A 20,479-nucleotide genomic window follows, 5' to 3' on the forward strand; every position below is an offset into this window, starting at 1 on the left:
ATTATTTCTTTGAATAGGTAACACAAAAGTGGTGCAAAATTAAAAAGCATGCAGAGGTAAATGTATAAAAAGAGTCTCTCACCCCCATCCTCCAGGCAACCACGCTTGTCACTTTTTATTGTGTCTTTCCAGAGCTATCCAGTGCATGGAGAGCATATACACAGGTGTGTGTCTGTATATATATAAAATATATATATATAGTTTGCTATTTCTAACAATGGAAATTGATGTACTGTGCTGCATCTTGCTTTTTCCCCTTAATGAGGTATCATGGAGATTTTTCCACACGGCGACATAGAGATCAGCCCAACAGCCTAGGGACTGGCGAACTTCTTTGAAAGGTCCAACAGTAAACAAGTTAGGCTTCAAGGCCCTATGTCTGTTGCAACTACTCAGCTCCGCCCTTGTGGCAGGAGGGCACCCCAGACAGTATGCGAATAAAGGGGAGCAGCTGTGTTCCAAGAACAGTTTATTTACAGAAACAGGTGATGGGCAGGCCTCGGCCCCTGCTCTGCTGACCTTGGGTCTAGTCTAAACTCTCTTTGGCTGTTTCATCACAGTTGTATCCGTCCATGGCTGCACAATCCCAGGGAGGCCTGGCCTGCTGGCCCGACACACAGGGACAGGAACGGGCCCTCCTCCTTCCCCAGCACTTGAATACAAACAGAAGTCAGTCCTTGGTTTATCCCCCAACACATCTCAAGCTAAATGCTGTAACAGATTTTGCTTGGCGACTCCATGGGCCCCCTGAGTAACATCCATGACACCAGAACGCCAGGCCCTGGGACCGCCTGAAGCTGGTTTAAGCAGATTTGTTTTCTTTTCAGGGATGTGTGGGGGGAGTCAAGAGCTCTGAGGCTGCAGAAAGCGTAGGGTAGTGGACACATGGGCATTAGGGCCAGGGGCAGGGCTGAACCTGGCTCCAACCCTTACCAGCTGTGTGCAAGACTCAGAAGACGCATGCAGAGCATCTTGAGGGGGCCTGGCATGTAGACACTCAACAAACAGTAAATAGCACGATGAATTCGTTACATAAAAGGTCAAAATTCACACACTGCTGTGCTGGGACCAGAAGGGCCCTGAGTTACTTCTTCCCTTGGGGGCCTGGGCTGAGCACGGTGGGCTGGCAAGTTCATGTGGCTCAAGGGAAGAGACTCCAAGCCACCTTTATCGAGAGCCTCCAGGAGCCACCAGACAGAGGTAACTCCCAGAGGGCTCACCCTCAAGGCACACGGGTCAGAGGAGACATCATCTGTCCCCACACTCCCATGTGAGCCAGACAGGGACAATGCTGTCTCACGTGCCACACAGACGCACGTGTTGAGGAGATGGGGCCCAGTCACAAAGAAGGTGACATCTGAATTGGGCCTTGGAAGGTGTGGGATTTCAAAAGGGGATGGCAGAAGGGCGTTCAGGCAGGGGAAAGAGTGGGGTGTTGGTTTCCTACGCTACTGCAAGTTACCCAGACTTAGCACCTTAGAACACCACCGATGCATTATCCTAGGGTTCAGAGGTCAGAAGGCCCCAGATGGGTCTCACTGGGCTAAAATCACTATATCAACAGGGCTGCAGTCCTCCTGGAGGCTCTACAGGAGAAGGTTTTCTTGCCTTTTCTAACTTCTGAAGCTGCCTGCATTCCTTGGCTCATGGCCTCTTCCATCTTCAAAGCCCGCGACGGCCAGGCAAGGCCTCCTCATGCTGCCTCCCTCCTCCACTTCCGAGGACCTCTGTGACTGCACTGGGCCCATCCAGTAAGCCAGGGTCACCTCCCTATCTTAAGGTCAGTTGATTAGCAACCTTAATTCTCCTTTGCCGCATACAGCTTCACAAATTCTGAGGATTAAGACGTGGTCATCTGTAGAGGAACATTCTCTCACCTGCCACAGGTGGGTGATTCAGTTTAGCAGGAACAACCACTCATTCAACACCTTAGCCACAGTCCCACGTGGAACCCTCCCGACGGCCTCGTGAGGCAGCTGTTATGACCCGCGTTTGGCGAGTCAGGGCAGGCTGAGAGAGGGTGAGCAGCCCATCCAGGCCCCGGAGCTGGGATCTGGTGGAGCTGAGAAGGGGTGAAGGCAGTCTGACAGCGGGGGCTGCTCTCTCCATCACCGGCCGAGACGACCTCTGGGGCTTCCCACCTCGTCAGGACCAACCCTGCATGTTGAGTCTCCGATGGGCTTCCCTGGCTGGCTACATTTCACGTGTTGTCACAATTCAGTGCTGGGGGAATGCAGTGCATCCGTGTGACCCTACTGGGCGAGGACCCTCGGAAACTTGCACCTGGTCTCCCTGGACTTTGGCCCCTGTGCTGGACTGAGGCCCACAGAAGGAGGGCATCCAGCGAGGCTGGGGCAGAGTCAGGGTTAGAACACGGGCCCCCAGTTCTCCGGTGGCTCCTTGATTCATGTTCCCCAAATCTCAGCCCATGTCAAATGGGGCAGTCTACACACCCCTTCCCCAACCCTCTCTCCTCCTCGGCGGAGCCATCACGCCCCTAACCTCCTTGCCACCTGGGAGAGAGAGGCCATTCTTCTAGAGGGTGCTAGGAATAGGAAAACCTAAGGCCGGAACATTCTCCTCAGAGGGAGAAGGGACCTCGGCAGGCAGAGGCTCAGGATGGCAGCCACCTCAGGGACTTGGTTCAAGTCTGATGGCATCTCGCTGGCACCCAGCCCTACTCTGCATTCCCACCCACCCTGTCCTCCCTGGGGTAGCAGCTCAGCCCTCTCAGAAACCAAGTCGACCCCAACGTCCTCACTTTGCAGACACCTGCAGGCCATGCACGGCCCACAGTGGGCCTCGACCACCAAGAGAGGGCATGTCAGCCCCTGGTCATCACGGCGATGGGCGCGCTGCGGGAATGACCCTAGGCCTCACGGCTGCAGGTCCCGCCTGATGGTAGCCTGTGAGCACTCTGACCAGCCCGGCGTGGGAAAGCTGCCGGCAGAGCCACGGGGTGCTGGGCCTGAGGCCGTGGAGGAGGATGCTGTGGAAAGCAGCTTCTGCTGGAGAATTCAGGCCTGGCAAGGCGGCTGCCCGCTGCCTGAGCTCCCACTCACGGAGCTGTCAGCTGGCTGGCCTGGCCTGAGGCCTCAGAGGGACAGATGTCATGGGAATAAGACATCTGCTCGAGACAAACCTGGGCAATGAACAGGCCACCTAGCCCTCCCATGGTAGCCTGTAGGCGTTTCTTCAGAACACTCATTGAAGAGAAGAAAACTAACAAACATTGAGCACCTACTGTGTGCCTGGCCCCATGCCTGGTTCTCCGCTCATCTTGTCTAACTGAGAAAGTAAGTCGATAGATAGCCAACGGCCTGGCTTCCCATCCCTGCTCTTCCACTTAGAGCCTGATGGACCTCAGCTCGTTGTGCCTTCAATTCTTAGGTGAAGACTGCACAGGTGACTGCCCCAAAGTTGTGGGGGTCAAATGACTGACACACGTTAGGTGCTGAGACCAGGCTCTAACAGGTGGAGGTTAAATGAGTTATCACCACTCCCGCCTCCCTTTGAGCAGGGTGATAAGAAGCCCGTTTTATAGATGAGGACACTGAGGGTCAGAGAGGCCCCCCGGTGAGCAGCAGTGCAACTGAGATTCACACCCAGGTCCATCTGGGTTTCGGGCCTGCACTCCCCTCACTTCTCCCGCCACCTGCCATCTCCCTCATCCTAACAGTTCTCTCCATGCACTGAGTACATGCAGCCAGCAGAACACGGCTCAAGGGAGAACGGCTGCCACCGTGGGTTCAAATCCCGGCCCCTACACCTGCCAAGTGACCTTGGGGGAGTTACTGCAGCAACCTGAGTCTCAGGTTCCTCACTTGAGAAATGAGGATAAAAATGGTAACTCCTTGCACACGCATTTTGAGCAGAAGAATGGAGATGGGAAGCAAGGAGCTGGCCCGCACTCAGGGCACAGTGGCTGCTGCTGCTGCGGTTGCCACTCTGGCCAGCGAAGAGGCAGCTGCCACGCTTCAGCAGGGGAGCCCTGAGAACGGCGGGCTTTATGCGTCAGGCGTGAAGGGGGCAGAGTTCTCCCTGCTAGGGTTTCTCTGCCACCTTCCTCCTACATAGAGAGCAGGCATCATAGGCTGCAGCCACAATGCAACTTTTAGTCCTAATACAACACGGCAGCTCTCTTGGTACTTCTGGGGGTGCCCCTGTTGCGAGGAGCTGCAGCAGGGGGCAGGGAGGCCTGGCCTCTGGAGCCAATCGATGAGCCTCGACTTGCTCCCCTGTGAAACCGCAAGAGCAGGAGCTACATCATAGGGTTGAGGACGAGAGGAGAAAAGGCACATAAAATGCTTCACCCGGTTTCAGAGGTAGGGGGCTGTCGATAACTGACAGCTACCGTTACGGTTGTCCCTACTATTACTGTTTTACAAGAACCACAGATCAGTTTCAGACCCACCTGCTCACCCAGTAGCGGCTGCACAGAGCGCGGTCCTTGAAGAGCACGCTGACGTCACCGCCGGGCTCAGCCACAGAGGCAGCGCTGCATCAACGGCGTCAGCCACAGACAGAGGGAAAGGTCCGCCTGGGATGGCCACACAGCTCACGGCATTAAGTGCCACCTCCATATCACAACTCCTAAGATTCTCCTCCCGGCCCAGACTCCACCCGGAACTCCAGGCTCCCAAAGAGCCCCTCACCGGCTCCACTTGGATGTCTGACAAGCATCTCGGAGGTAACACCCCCATGGCCCCGGAACTCCCCACTTTTTAAATGGCACCTCTCTTCTTCCAGTTCCTCACGCCAGCAACCTTGGCGCCATCCTGCCACCTCTCTTTCCCTCACACCCACATGGACCCCTAGGCAAATCCTGGCCACCCTAAGAATACATCCCAAATCCGACCGCTGCTCCCCACCCCTCCCAGCCTGACCCAGCCATCTCTCCTCACCCGGGTGACCACATCATTCCCCTACCTGGCCTCCCCTGCCTCCTTTCTGGTCTCAATTTATCATTCACAATAGAGCTCTTCCTCTCTGCTGGCTTCCGTCTCACTCCAAGTGGCAGCCAGAGTCCTCCCTGGCTATGAGGTCCTATGTGACCTGGCTGTCCTCTTTGCCTCCCTGACCTCATCTCCATGCTCTTCCACCTTGTTCACCTGCTCACGCTATGCTGGCTTCCTTGCTGTTTCTCAAGCAGGCTGAGCATGCTCTGCATCAGGGCATTTGCACCTGCTGTCTCCTCTGCCTGCCTCAGTCCCTCAGGTCTCCACACTGTGTCAAACCATCCTGGTGGCCTTCCCCAACCATACACAACACATCTCCACCAGATCCCTTCCTTATACAGCCCCTATGATGTCCTTTCCTGTTTTATTTTTCTCCATAGCAACTGCCATCTGACATATATGCATTTACTTCTTCATTTAATCTCTCTCTCCCCCGCTAGCATGTCTATGAGGGCAGGGACTGTGTTTTATTCTGGTGAACTATCAGTATCTGAAATGGTGCCTAGCGCACAGTAAGTATTTGTTGGGGGGGGTGGAGGATTGGATAGACCAGGGAATTTTCTTCCACACCATCCCTGCTCAGCTCCTCTGTGACTCCAGGCTGCTCTCCTGGCCCAGCCCTGGCTGAAGCAGCTGCGCTCGTCCCTGGAACTCCCACAGATCCTGGGGAGAACCAAGCCAGCCCGACCTCACCTTTCAGTGTTTAGACTAATTTTAATCTCTTTATTTTTACGTATTTTGAAAGCAACGCTAATCATTTATATTTAGTTTCCTTTAATAAATGTGCATGCATAGGAGGTAGCTGCTCAAACATCTCTGTAATTTTCTCATCATGTTTTCCCAGTTTTCTAGTCAAAACAACAGCTTTAATCGCAGCCGTTCTATATGTATTAAGAAATGAAGATTTCTCCCCCTTTGTTCTTTCTAATCGTTTCTAATTATCAGTTGATCAATCTAGTATTTATATCCCATTCGTATTCTCGGGGTGAACAAAGGATGGAGAAGGGAAACGAGTTCGCAGTGTTGAGGACCTACTGCGCGCCCGGTTGCTTGGCGTTCACCGCGTCAACACCCACCGCCACGCTGTGAAGGCTGGGCTCTGAGCTCCATTTCAGGGATGAAGAAACTTGAGGTGCAGAGGAGAATCTATCGTCCAAGATCCTACAGCTAAGTGACAGACTGGGAACCCGACCACAGGACTGTCCCACTGTTTCCAGTCATGTACACTGAGATTGAATATTTGGATGTCAAAAAAAAACACAAAAAGAATACAGTCCCCACCAAAGCACAGGTCCTGCCCTTGTTGTCAAATAAACATCCCACTCCTTGGGCTGCTCAGGCTCCCCTGGGGCTCATCCCTTCCTGCTGTTGCTTCTCTCAGAAGGGACCTGCACCCAAAGGCAGTCACGCCCCCTCTTCTGCCCCCAGGCAGCCCGGGGGAGGTGCGGAGGCCCCTGTGATAAGGGAGGGCCTGCCTGGCACAGCACCACACTGACGGCTGAGCAGGGTCCCCTGCGTCCAGCTGAGGCTGGCAGAGTGGATTCTGGAAGCTGGATGAGGCAGCCAGGCATGGTGGGAGGAGACCTGGCCTCGTGTCTGCAGGACCTGGCTGGCTCAGCCAAGGATGGCCTCTCCCCTGCCCACTGCAGCCTGCACAGAGTGGGCGCTCAGTGTCTGATGAGAAGACCAAGCAAAGAGCCCCCAAGCACTCTGTGAAGAAGAGAGAGTTGGTTTTCCAAGGCTGCCCCTGGGTCTCAGGCTAGAATCTGAAGGCCTCCCTGTGAGCCCCGAGGCCCTGCCACTCACCCGCCCTGGACCACAGCTCCCACCCTCCAGCTTCACCCCTCATGGCTCCTCTCCCTCCCTCCCACCTCGTCCTCTTTGGCTGGCTGACTCCCAATCATCCTGACCCCAGCCCAGGCGAGGCTCCTATGTCATGTCTTAGAGCACCTCGCATGGGTCCCTCGTGGCACTTAGAGGTATAACTGAAACCCTTCTCTCGTGAGGGGCTCACTCTAATGGTAGCAGGGCCAACAGGCCACCCCAGAGTTATCAAGCGCTGGCAGACAGAGGCCTCCACTGACGGCATCTCCAGGGCCCCAGTGGAGCCCCCAGGCGGCCTGGAAGCCTGGAGGCCAGAGACTGCTGCTTTGTCTTTCTAAGGCCCAGCACCGTGCCTGGGGCCTGGGAGGGGCAGGGGAGGCTCAAAGTTTTTTTTTTAAATAAAGGAATGACCTCAAGCCAGGAGACTGCAAGTCCCCTTGTCACCCTTGCAACCTTGACAGGGCTGTACTAATATCCGGCAAAACAGACTTTAACCAAAAAAAGGTTACAAGAGACCAAGAAGGACATTATGTATTCACAAAGGTTTCAATAAAACAAGAAGAGGTGGAATTATAAATATTTATGCGCCTAACACTAGACTGTCCAAATGTAGGAAGCAAAAACTGGCCGAATTGAGAGGAGGAGCAGACAGTTCTACAACGATAGCCACCCTCAGTGATGGATGGAGCCGCCAGACAGAAGATAAGGGAACAGAGGACTCCAACGACACAGTAAACCCACTAGACCTAACAGACACACACAGAACACTCCACCCCACAGCGGCATAAACATGCTTCTCGAGGGCCCTGGGACTTTCTCCAGGACAGATCGTCTGTTCCACAAGTTAAGCCTCAACAGATTAAAGAGATAGCAGACAAAGTGTCTTCTCCAACCACAATAGGATGGAGTTAGAAATCAATAACAGAAGGAAAACTGGGAAACTCATAAGTTGTTATGGAAATTAAATAAGACACTCTAACAATGAATGGAGCAAATAAGAAATCAAGGAAAATTGGAAAATACTTCAAGACAAATGAAAATGAAAACACAACATATCAAAACTATGGGATGAGCAAAAGCAGGGCTAAGAGGGAAATTTATAGGTGTGAATCCTTACACTAAAAACTACAAATATCTAAAATCAACACTGTACTTTTACAACTTCAGGACCTAGAAAAAGAACAAACTAAACCCAAAGTCAGCAAGAAGAAAATGATAAAGATTAGAGCAGAGATAAAGTAGAAAAGCAAGAGAGAAAATTAATGAAACAAAAAGGTGGTTCCTTGAAAGGATTAACAAAATTGACAAACTTACTGATTCCACAGAAATAAATAGGATTATAAGAGTGCTATGAACAATTATACACCAACAAATTGGATAACCTAGATGAAATGGACAAATTCTTAGAAGCAAAAAACCGATGGAGACTGAATGATTCAAAGAAACAGAAAATCTTCAATCAGTAACCAAAAATCTCCGGACAAAGGAAAGGCCTGGACCTGATGGCTTCACAGACGAATTCTGCCAAACATTTAAAGAACTAGTGCCAATCCTTCTCAAACTTTTCCAAAAAACTGAAGGAGAAGGGAACGCTTCCTAACTCATTCTGTGAGGCCAGCATTGCCCTGATACAAAGCCAGACAAAGACACTGAAAGAAAACTATAGACCCATATCCATGATGAACATCAATGCAAAAATCCTCAACAAAATACTAGCAAACCAAATTCAGCAGCCTATTAAAAGGATTACATACCACGACAAAGTGGGATTTATTCTTGGAATGCAAAGATGGTTCAACATATAAAAATTGATCAGCATAATATACCACATCAACAGAATGAAGGAAAAAAAAGATCATCTTCATTGATGCAGAAAAAGTATTTGAGAAAATTCAATCCTCTTTCATGATAAAAACACCGTTGCACCCACGAATTCCAGAGCACAATCCTGTGCCTGGCCATGTGGCAAGGTCTTTAAATGCATTAGTCTCACTCAATCCTCTTAGCAACCCCATGGGGGAAGAACCACAATTGTGCCCATTTTATTGAGGAGGGAACTGAGGCCAAGTGAGGTTAAGTGACTCGCTCATGTTCACACAGCCATTAAGCAACAGAACTAAGACTTGGACCGTGCTTTGACGTTGTGCCCATGCTCCTGATAATAACTGCAGCAGCACAGGGATGGTGAAAGCATATTTAGCACATTTACTGCGGGCCAGGCGCTGCTCTAGGTGCAGTCCTTGCTACAACCCAACAAGGCTTGAGCTACTATCAACTCCATTTCGCAGACAAGGAATCTGACACCAGGAGAGGTGGAGTGACTTGTTCAAGGTCTGACGGCCAGTGAGAGGCTGGGTACAGGCTGGAACCCAGACCCGGCTCCCAGGCCCACGCTCTTGGCCACTGTCCTAAACTGACAAGATGGGCACCAACCTCCCTCTTTAACTTACGGTCTGAATTATAAAGTTGTCCTTCCCTGTACTAACCACCCCCGGGGGCATCGCGGGGAACTGTTTAGTGCAGAGGTTGGCAAGCTTTCTTTAAAAGGCCAGATAGCAAATATTTTAGGCTATAAGAGTCATACAGTCTCTGCAACTACTCAGCTCTGCCACTGCAGTGGGAAAGCAGCTGTAGGCAGTACGTAACAGATGGGCATGGCTGTGTTCCAATAAAACTTTATTTGTAAAAACAAGTGGCAAGCCGGATCTGGCCCCCAGGTTATAGTGTGTGGACCCCTAGTCTAGGCAACAGTGGGACCAGTTTTAAACCATCCACTCTCCTTTGTTTGGAGGCTACAGGCCAGGTAAGGGCCACAGTCTGACTCAGAAGATAGAAGAAAACAGCCTGACCTTTGCTTTCTGTATGTATGGATTCCAGAGGAAACAGGCTCCTCAGTCTGTTTCAAACTAGCTTCTCCAAAACTGGCCTGCTGGCAAAGGCCCTCATCACCTGCTCCGACCGGGAGCGGAACACAGCTCTCTCAGGACACACCGTCAACAGGAGAGCAAGTCTCGCTCAAGGTGGCAGACATCAGAACCAGCAAGGCTGTGTCATATCAGTCCATGAGCCCCGGTGGGAATAGCCCCGGCGGGAATAGCCCCGGGGGATGCAGCCAGGCAGAGGTGGGCTGGGAAGGTGACTGGGCGCCTGGTGTGTGGCAGTGGGTCATGCCATCTGTGTGCACTGGGAGTCAACGTCAGCCCCTCCTGGGGGAGCTGCAGGTCAGCCATGTTTAAGTAGGTCCACATGGCAAGCCAGATACCCAACAAAACTCTATGGAGCTATTCGAGAGCAGGGCCCATCTCCTTGTCCCCCTCCTTTTTCTAATCATTTTTATTTCTCTGAGGGCTGGCAGAGTCTCTTCACTTAGTAATCCTGATAGGGGAGTGGGAAGAGCATGCCTGGGCCATGGAGTCTCACAGAGCTGGCCATTAAAGTCAGTTCTTCCTAGCTGTGTGAGCTTGGGCAAGTTGCTTAACTTCTCTGCGCCTCCGTTTCCTCACCTGTAAATAATGTGCACAAAGGGTGGGGATGATAATATCTAACTGGCCCACTCACCAGGGCCTAGGACTGTCTACACGCGGCTTGTGGGTTACCTTGTTGGCACTTCAGGATTATTCCTGGAGGAACTGTGTGTTGGGACCCTCCCCACTTTCTGGATTTCTGAGCCTGATCTCTATCCTTGCTGCAGCTACTCCATGGGACTCGTGCAGCTCTGAAATTCTTCAAAACGAATACAAACGGGTTAATTGTCACCCTCCCCTCAGAAGCTGCAGGCATCTCCCTGAGGAGCTCTTCCCAGATTCCCCTGGCATGAGGCCCTGGCATGGTTAAGAGCTTCAGCTCTGGAATGTCAGCTCTGCTGTTTACCGGCTGTGTGACCTGGGGCCAGTCACTTCACCTCTCTGGGCTTCAGCTATTGGAAGGAAGGTAAGTGGAGATAATTAGAGTAATAGCTCTCTCAAAGGCTGTAGTGAGAAATAAATGGGATCTCCCAGGAACACACTGATCCCAGGGTCTGACACAGAATAAGGAACAGTGACTGACGAACAATGCCTGCTGAGCAGATGAACCCCTTAAGGGAATATCCTGGGACAATGTTGCTGTGCCACGTAATTCCCCACATAAAAGTTCCAAAAGGGCCCCGACCAGGGGATCAGCCTCTTCAGAACAAGACGAAGCCCAGAAAGGAAGTTTAAAGTCCACCGATGACAGATCCTTCAAGTTGTACCAGACAAGCCCCACGACCCCTCTCCAACAGTCTTTTGACATTTGCTGCCTCGTGACTCTGGGGTCCACCTTCCCCGACCCTGCCTGAATGTCAGGGGACACCCGGCCCCACTGGCCTGGAGGCACTTCTCAGGGAGAGTCTCTGGTGTGTCTCTGCGTGACGCTGAGCCACGCCCTGGGTGTGTTAAGGAACTGGGGTGTCATGGTTCCCAGCCCCTGGTCGATGTGCACCCTTCCCCTCCCTCATGCCGTGTGACCTTATAAACAACAAAGCCTTATTTTAAAATCTAGGACTGCGGTCTATTTTCCACAACAGGCTTCAGCAGCCAAACCTGCCCAAAGACCTTTGCCCCTGCTGATGGCGCAACGGGAGTTCCTGTGGCTTTGGACTCTGACAGGTCAGAGTTGGGTCTGGGGGCCAGGGCCTCTGCAGGTAACTCACAGCATGACCTTGGCGAAGCCCCTTCCCGCCAGTCCCCCACCCCCTCACGCGATTGGTTCCTCATCTGTAACAAGAGGGTGCTGGATCCCACCTTTGGGAACCCAGGATGGAGGAACATGCGAGTCCCTGTGGGGTGGAGAGGGGACCTCTCATCCTAGACTTCTCTCTCCCCAATATAAAGAGAAGCCTCGAGTCCCCACCCCAGAGGCTGGGAGAAAGCTCTGCAGCAGCACAGCCACCCGGGAAATCTGCTCTACAAGGCCAGCCAAGCCCAGGCACCCCCAAGTTCATTAACTCATCCCGGTGGACACTTTACAATAAGACCACCGTGCCAGACACGGGCTGGAAGCATGTCAAAGAGAGACAACGCCTGCCGGGGTGGGGTAAGGCACACTTCCCACTCCACTGGGAGTGACGAGCTGGGACCTGCAGAAGACTACTGCATGGAAGTGTGGTCTCATGGCTCAGTGGGCGTGGAAGGCTGGGCCAGGCGCATCACAAGCTTCTTGCACAAAAACTTGCCTCAGCAGTTGGCTGTGGCTTTACCGACAGCTGTACACAGAGCCACAGAATGGACATATGTTTGCCCACCCACCTCCTCCTCTTTCAGGGAGCCACCGCCCTCCTTCTAGAACAATCATGTTCGGTCCACGAGTTGAGGCTGAATGCTCCTCCTCCTTGGCCCAGATTTGGCTGATCAAGGCACTTCTTTTCCTGGGCCACAGCCACTGGCTCGTAGAGGAGCTCAGCCAATCAGAATCTTCCCTAGACTGTCTGCTAGAGCTCCTGGGAGAGACTGATGAATGATCTTCCCCAGGACGTTGTCTGGAGCCGGCGAGAAGGATGCTGCTTCCTCAGGATCTGCGTCTGTGGGGTCCATAGGGGCCTGCAGCTGCCAGGGGCCAGCTTCCGACCAGACAGAGAAAACCCGCTTGAAAATGAAGCCAGCATGGAGTCTCACTGACATTATCTGAAGCTCTGGATCCAGCAGTGAAGCTGCCACTGTCCTTGGGCTTTAGAGTGACATGAGCTAATAAGTACTTCTCAGCTTTAGGCTAATTCGAAGTGGGTTTCTGGAATTCTGCAAACCAGAGAGTCCCTCATGATACATACCATGCTTCTGGGGCCTTGAGAGGCTCAGATATTTAGCAGTTTGAGCGCCTACCATGGGTCCAGACACCTTACTAGAGAGATGGCTGGACCTCATTTTACCATTTAGCAAATTTAGTTTTTTAGTTTTTGTTTTTGAGGAAGATTAGCCCTGAGCTAACATCTGTTGCCAATCCTCCTCTTTTTGCTGAGGAAGACTGGCTCTGAGCTAATGTCCGTGCCCATCTTCCTCAATTTTATGTGGGACGCCTGCCACAGCATGGCTTGACTAGTAGTGCACAGGTCTGCACCCAGGATCCGAACTAGTGAACTCCGGGCTGCCAAAGCAGAACACACAAACTTAACTGCTGTGCCACCGGGCTGGCCCCAAATTTAGTTTTTTAAAAAGGAGTGATGGTATGGTGCTTACATGCATGGGCTTTAGAGTCAGAGAGACCTGGGATGAAGACCTGTCTGGGCCCAAAGTCCATGCTCCCAACACTTTGCTTCAAACAGCACGAGTTTAGGAGTCAGACCCAAGTTCAAACGCCAGCTCAGAAACTTACCAGCTGTGCGATCTCGGGCAAGTCCTCCTATCACTCTAGGCCTCATCTAGAAAGTGGGAATAACCACAGGCCCCACTTCTCAGAGCTGCAGTGAGAGCCTGCAAGAAAATACTTCACCCCAGGCCTGACCCAGCAGGAGCACCAGGCGATACGGCTGAATCTGAAATGGTGGCTCAATTTAGGGACTGGTCTGGGAGGAGACAATACTGTACGATTTGAGCTACCTGGTGAGTAGGTCTATCTTTGCTATACTAATTTAACAAAAAAAAAGAAACGAAATAGAGAGAAGCAGTGTCCCAAACACGAGCCCTTTTGGATTTACAGACAAGCCAAGTCTCCTTAAATGGATCAAACGTCTTCTCTGGGGATTTCCCCACTGTGGGGAATCAATGGAAAATAGCTTTTGGTTCATTACAATCAACATCCACTGAGCATCTACCATCTCCCAGCTCTGTGCTTCACGAGGCGAGGCGGATGAAGGGGAAGAGGCAGGCTTCCCGCCTCCGGGCATTACAGCGGAGTGGGCGAGAAACACACATCCACAGCTCGAGGCACTGCCGCCGCATGAGATGACGGGAATCAAGACTGGGACCCACATCGCCACCTGATGGCAGCAGTAATGGGTGTCGGGCCGGCTAAAGGAAGACTGGGTGAAGCCAAGCAGACGTGGCCAAGGTCTGAACTCGGGAGAGACGGGGGCCGTGGAGAGCAGTCTGACAGTCCCTGATGGGGGAGGTGGTTAAAAACTGCATGACAGAGTGGTTACGACCTGGGGCCCTGGAGTCACACAGATCTGGGTCCGAGATCCTTGCCCCACTCACCAAGTATAGATCCCCAGACAAGTTCATTAGCCTCTCTGAGCCTCAGTTTCTTCATCTGTAACATGGCCTAAACATGGTAACTGGTAGAAAGTACTCTGTAAATGCTGACCATCATAATACTCTCCTGTTACTGAGCATTCACTCCCCACCATAATACATGTTACAGAGCACATCCCTGCTTTGCAGGCACAACTATTTGCTGAAGAAGGGTTCTGGACCTGGGTAAGAAGGAGGAAGCTCACTCTGCCCAATGCATCTATAAAACCTGGAGAGAAGGCACGAGGCAGCCATTTGAGGACTCTGGAAAGTAGCGTCAACAGGTGGACTGGCAAAGATGACCAGAATTTGATGTACCATCAGACCTGGGGTGAGCCTACCATTTTGTCCCTCCAGTTTCCTCCAGCCTGGACTCAAGGCAGCCTGACACCTGAAAGGGGGCAGGGTGTGGACAGAGGGCTCCAGGAGAGGCCCCTAGTTCCAGCTTGAAGAGCAGGGAAGGGGGCTCCTAGTGCTCAGAAAGAGTTGAGGACACCCCGTGTTTCTTTTCTCTGTCCTCTCATGCCTCATCTGCAGCAGTCCTCAAGGGCCTAAAACTCTGAGGAGGGTGTGGTAAGATGAATCACGGGTCCATATCCTAATCCCTGTTACTGACATGACAAAAGGGACCTTGCAGAGGTGATTAATTTAAGGATTTGAGATGAGGAGATTATCCTGGATTATCTGGGCAGGCCCACGGTGATGATCACAACGGTCCTTATGAGGGAGGCAGGAGGTCCCAGTCTGAGCAGCTGATAGAAGCAGGGGTTGGAGTGATGCAAGGAAGGGGCCACAAGGTGGACAGCTTCTAGAAGCTACCAAATGCAAGCAAATGGATTCCACCCTGGAGCCTCCAGAAGGAACCAGCCCTGTGGACACCTTGACTTTAGTCCAGTGAGACTAATTTTGGACTTTTCACCTCCAGAACTGTAAGAGAATAAATTCATGTTGTCTTAAGTCACTAAGTTTGGGGTGAGTTTGCTGTAGCAGCCACACAGGGGAAACTAACATAGGGGAAATACTCCTGCTCCATCAGAAGAGCTGTGGTCCCAAGAGGGTGGGACGAACCCTCAGTGCTTCATTCTCTCTGTGCCCCTGCACTTGGCCCTAGACTCGGATAGAGTCATAGGCAATATGTTAACCTTGACCCAATCCTCACATCTTACACAAAAGTTAACTCGAAATGAGTCAAAGATCCAAACATAAAATTATAAAACTTCAAGAAGAAAACCTAGGAGAAAATCTTTATGACCTTGGTTTAGGCAAAGAGTTCTTAGACATGACACCAAAAACATGATCCATTATAGAAAAAAATTGAGAAACTGGATTTCATCAAAATTAAAAAGTTTTGCTATGAAAATGAGAAGACAAGCTACAGACTGGGAGAAAATATTTGCCAATTACCCATGTAACAAAGGACTTGTATACAGAATATATAAAGAACCACTGAAACTCAACAGTAAAACAACAAACAACTCAATTTTTAAAAATGGGCACAAGACTTGAACAGACACTTCCCCAAAGAGGAGACATTGAAGAAAAACAAGCAAATGAAAAGATGCTCAATATCATTAGCCATTAGGGGAATACAGATTAAGACCATGATGAGATCTACTACACAACCTTTTGAAGGGCTAAAAGAAAAAACTGTGACAATACCAAATGCTGGCGAGGGTGCAGACGTCTGAAACTCCTGTATGTTGCTTGTGGGAGTGCACAGTGGTGCAGCCCCCTGCCCTTGGGTGTTTATCCTAGTTCACACAAAAAGCTGCACGTGAATGCTTGTACGAGCTCTATTCAAAACTGTCGACAACTGGAAACAACACAAACATCTTCTGTGAATGGATAAACTGCGGAATAGCCATATAAGGGAGTACTACTCAGCAGTAAATGCATCTCAGAGGAACTGTGCTGAGTGAAGGAGCAGCCTGAAGACGTACTTACGTGGGATTCCATTTAGATGGCGTTCTTGAAAAGACAAAACTATAGTGACGGAGAACAGATCAATGATTGCCAGAGCTTAGGGCCACAGGGAGCGTGTGACCATAAAGGGACAGTAAGAGTGAGCTTTTGGGGTGATGGAACTGTTCTATGCCCTGATTGTGATAGTTACTCAAATCTAAATGTGTGTTAAAATTCATGGAACTGGACACCAAGAAAATAAAAAGCCAATTTTTAAAAAAGAAGCTGCTTTTTTTTTTTTTACAGAGTTAAGGCAAGTAGGACTCCGGTCAATATATTAAAGGCACCAGGCCCTTTCCCGGCATACAGTGGAAGGACACTCCTCAGACCCCCACTGTTCATCTACGACAGTTTGGGCTCTCTGCCCTGCTCTTCCTTCCACCTTCTTACTAGTCAAAATATCATTTGACTTAGAATTTCACAGCTATACCCCTCCCCGACTCCCCTTCTCCTTCTACTTAAAATGAGTTATTAATCTGTGGAAATTGCAAAAATGGCCCCAATTATTCACCCCTCCCTGTCTTGTCTTGTGCCTATGACTTTGCAGTGCCCTCCCACTCTGGTCTCTGCCTTAGGGCTTACCTTGGCCAGTAGGATGTTAGCACATATGACATAATCAGAGCTTGGAAAGTGTTGCCATGATTGGCCTTTTCCTGTTCTCACCCTCTGCCCTACATACCCAGGCTAACCTGCTGGTCCCCGTTGCCCCATTATTCCCAGTCAAGGCCATCCTGGACCAGCAGACAGCCAGCTGATCCCCTACATGGAAACAAATGCAGCCAAGAGCAGCTGAGCCTCCTAGCCCATCACCGGATGCATGAGCAATAAGTTATTATTATTGAATGCCACCAAGGTGTCATGATTGTTTATTACACAGCATTAATGAGGCAGTAGATAACCAATACATAACCCAATAAAGCAACCATTCTCAGTTATCACCCAGTCATATCATTTAAAAAGTGCAGGGAGAAATATAGAAAGCCATGAAATTCTTTGACCCACTGAGAATAAAGTTATTACCAAGATTGACTACACTTTGGTGGGACAAAATAATTCAGTCTGCAAAGAGCAGTCAACTTCTCGTGTGTTGCAGCCTCGCCAGGATTAGAGAACTTTTATTACTATTAGTTTTTTACTAACTCAAAATTGGATGGAGGTTATTGTGCCAAAAATAACCTAATCTGCTTTCCTTGCTCCAAACTGAATTTTCAGAGGCTCCAATGTTTAAAAATAAAAGACATGAAGTAGGGCAAGAAATTGTAATAATATCGAAGCTGCCGACTCAAAGCATTTTGAGACTAAAGTGAGAGTCTGAATAAAGAAGTGAAATGCGACAGCAGCTAAAATAACTCCCCTTGGAGAAGCTCCTATGAAGTGACGTTTCATTCAAGCCTTTCCACAAGCTTATAAGATCTGTGCCACTGGCCCCATTTTACAGACGGGGACACCGAGGAACAGAGAAGTCAAGTTCACAGGCCCTTAAGCAGTAGAGTGGACACTTGAACCCAGGTCTGTCTGACTCAGTCTTGGTCTTGCAGTCAGATCCCAAACTGCTGCTTGAACCCTGTAAGAAGTTAATAACACAGCCTTGGCTTATCTATTATAATGAAGTCTGACTATCATCACATCAACAGTTACTGGGGTGAAAACAAGATCTGCTCTTTCAGGGGAACCTGGCACTTTGCAGCCTGGTCTCTGGGCTCAGCAATCCAGGGCGTGGCCACGGGGCTGCCATCTTTATGCTAACAAGATTACAGAGCCTCAGCCTCCCAGATCAACTTGACCGATACTGGGAAGAAAGGGGGTGACCATGGCCAGGAGACTCATGGAGAAATCCCTGCTGTCTCCCCGACATCCTTGATGCATGTGCTTGCTGTGTGTTCCTCTGGCCCACGTGCCCTGAAAACCCTATAGCTCCAAGGTCTGCCCTGGGTCCCCAGAACCCAGAAATGAGCTGTGCGTACTCCTCCTAACGATGGAAGCAATCACCGTCATTCCTGCAGCCTCAGCTAAACCAGGCAGTGCTGTGTGCCTGCTGTTAAGTGCTTTGGCACGGTCTTGTTAGATCTCTGAATCAGTCTTCTGAGGTAGTGCCTGTTATGAGTCTCATTTTACAGCTGGGGAAACCAAGGCACAAAGTCCTGAAAGGGTCTAATCCAAGATCACCGAGCTAATAAATGGCATGGCCTCAAGTGAAACCCAGGCCCGCGTGACTGCAGCCCTTTCTCTTAATGACAATGCCGCTCTGCTTGTACCTTTAACGCAGAAGTCATAAAACAGGCTGCATCCCACACATGGACAGAATGGCTTGTTTCCTGTTGCATTAGTAATTTCTCAACCTGCCTTCCCAGAACAAGCTAGTGAGAAAAACATCCACAACTCTGTCACAGCAAGTTCTCATGTGTGAAAAAGAAACACGACAACAAGGAATTCTCTTCTTACTTAGCAGTCCCTGACCAGCTTCACCTTCTGAGTGATGGTTGCCAAGCCAGCGGACTGTGTGCTCAAAGGGGTATGTTCCCAGGGCCAAGGCAGGGCTTCAGTTCTCCCTTCTGGTCCAGTTAAAATGTCCCGGGCACATTATATCAATGAAGGATGAAAGGGGCCATGGCTCATGAGTAAACCATCAAGGAGCGAGTGAATGAGAAGTGAGTGATGAGCAGGTATCTGTGACCACTTTTCTCAACTGGGTCAAAGCCTCGTAGGTTCCTTAACACCCCCCTCAGGCCCATTTGCCAGGCCTTTCTGCAACAATTACTTCGGGAGTTAACCCAAAAGAGCGGTAGATGGGTAGGACCTGGGACAGCACCAACCAGCAGCCCCATAATAGATGTGTGCAAGGAGAGGCCACAGCAGGGACGGGTTTAAAACCAATGGCTGTAGCCCACCCCAGAAGCCCTCCAGAGGAGAGGCAGGGTGGCCAAAGACAAGTGTGACGAAGCCCAGGCTTCCTTTCCTCAGGGCATGGAGAGTCCAACTAAAATCCAGAGCAGAGAAAGAGCCAATCATGAAGATACTCAGGAAGGCTCTATTACATGCTTCATTTTGGCAATACGGTGACAAAGATTAGAGGCTGCTGACCACATAAACTCAGCTTACACTCCCCGGTCCACCACATCCCCACTGCGAAACTATGGCTATGTCAATTCACTGTCAGAGGCTCAATCTCCTTATGAGAAAAAAGGGAACAATGATACCCATCTCTAAGGTAGATGTGAGGAATTAATGAAAGAAAGGCTCCTGGCCTAATACCTCCTTCTCTCTTTCTTGGTCATGGAACCACAGGGGTTTGCAGCTGGTTATACAAGAGTCAATGACAGACCAGCTTCTTGGGCTGGATCAGGGTTTCTCAATCTTAGCACCAGGAATACCTCAGGTCAGACAATTCTTTGTCGTGGGAGGTTGTGGATGTTTAGTAGCATGCCTGGCTTCCACCCACTAGATTCTAGTAGCACTTCTGTCTAGCAATTTTGACAACCAAGTGCCTCTGTTCACTGCCCCATCCCTGGGGTTGTGGAGGGAGGAAGGCAACATCGCCTCCAGTGGCGCACCATGGGGTCGGAGCACAAGGAAACCCAGTGGGGTTTAGAGGGGCAGGGGCAGTGAGAGAAAGTAGAAACACCAAAAATTCATAATAGAAAGTCTCGCGGCAGCTGCTCTGCACCAAACCCCTTCAGGTGCACTGTTCCTGTGAACAGAATCTGTTTCTTAAACTTCGCAGGTGAGAAGACCAGACTTCCTCTTCAACCCTAATAGCCTGCGATCAATTCCCCAGAACAACACTGCTGCCCTACAAGAAGCCACGCTCCTTGGTGAGCTGATAGAAAACGACATGATCACAGGCTGTGGTCTTATTTACCATAAACAGGCACTACGGCCACACAGACAGGAGGCAAAGGAACTGCCACAGAGACGTGGGAAACTCAGGCAGGCGCTCTGCCCAGAAGAGTCAAACCTTTGGCTGGTCACGTGGGGCCCTCTGGGAACACAGTGCCTTGCACAGAGGGAGAGGGCAGGGCCGACGGGCTGTGCTTGCGTGTGGAGCAGAAGCCTACCGCCTGGGGATGGTTCCCATGGACCCGTACCCCGCCAGGCCCAAACTGTGAAGGGGACCTCAGTCAGAATGCAGGGGCTGCGCTGTCTTGAGGGCCTGGTGTCAGAGCTGCCCCAGCCAAGAGCTTGTCGTCATCGTCCCCTGGGACTGAGCAGGTTGCTGCCTGCTTCCACCTGCACTTCTGCACGTGTTAAACAGGTTCATCGAAGGCAGTCCTTCTTACTCCAGCAGGCTTTGGATATACAATGGGCCATGTGAGGCCCACAGATGTTTTTTTTGGCCCACAAACAAGCTAGCTGCCAACTAATTTAAAAATCAGATTTTCTATCTACATATGGGTTTCTGCCATCTCTTGGAAAAGTCAAAGATCTGGCAACCTGCAGTCCTATATAACAATAATCAACTGGGGAGAGTAGTGGCTGACCCTCTCAGACAGGGTCTATGAGCTCCACTCCACACCCCTCCCTATTGTCCACCTTAACTGCTTTATTCACTTC

The 20,479-nt window shown here is 50.7% G+C and overlaps 1 protein-coding gene across 13 annotated transcripts in view; it reads right to left on the reverse strand.

The window, feature by feature from the left end:
- The window catches only part of SNX29 (sorting nexin 29), a 577,711-nt gene that overhangs the window by 97,398 nt on the left and 459,834 nt on the right, over positions 1–20,479 (reverse strand). For 3 of the 13 annotated variants that reach the window (XM_044747510.2, XM_070484909.1, XM_070484910.1), the window contains one exon: positions 1–20,479. This exon is cut by the window's right edge. The exons of the other annotated variants lie outside the window; for them this stretch is intronic. The gene's annotated coding sequence lies outside the window, so the exon portion shown is untranslated. 13 annotated transcript variants of the gene reach the window in all.

The sequence above is a fragment of the Equus asinus genome, chromosome 14 (assembly GCF_041296235.1).
Source record: "Equus asinus isolate D_3611 breed Donkey chromosome 14, EquAss-T2T_v2, whole genome shotgun sequence".
Lineage (NCBI taxonomy): Eukaryota > Metazoa > Chordata > Mammalia > Perissodactyla > Equidae > Equus > Equus asinus.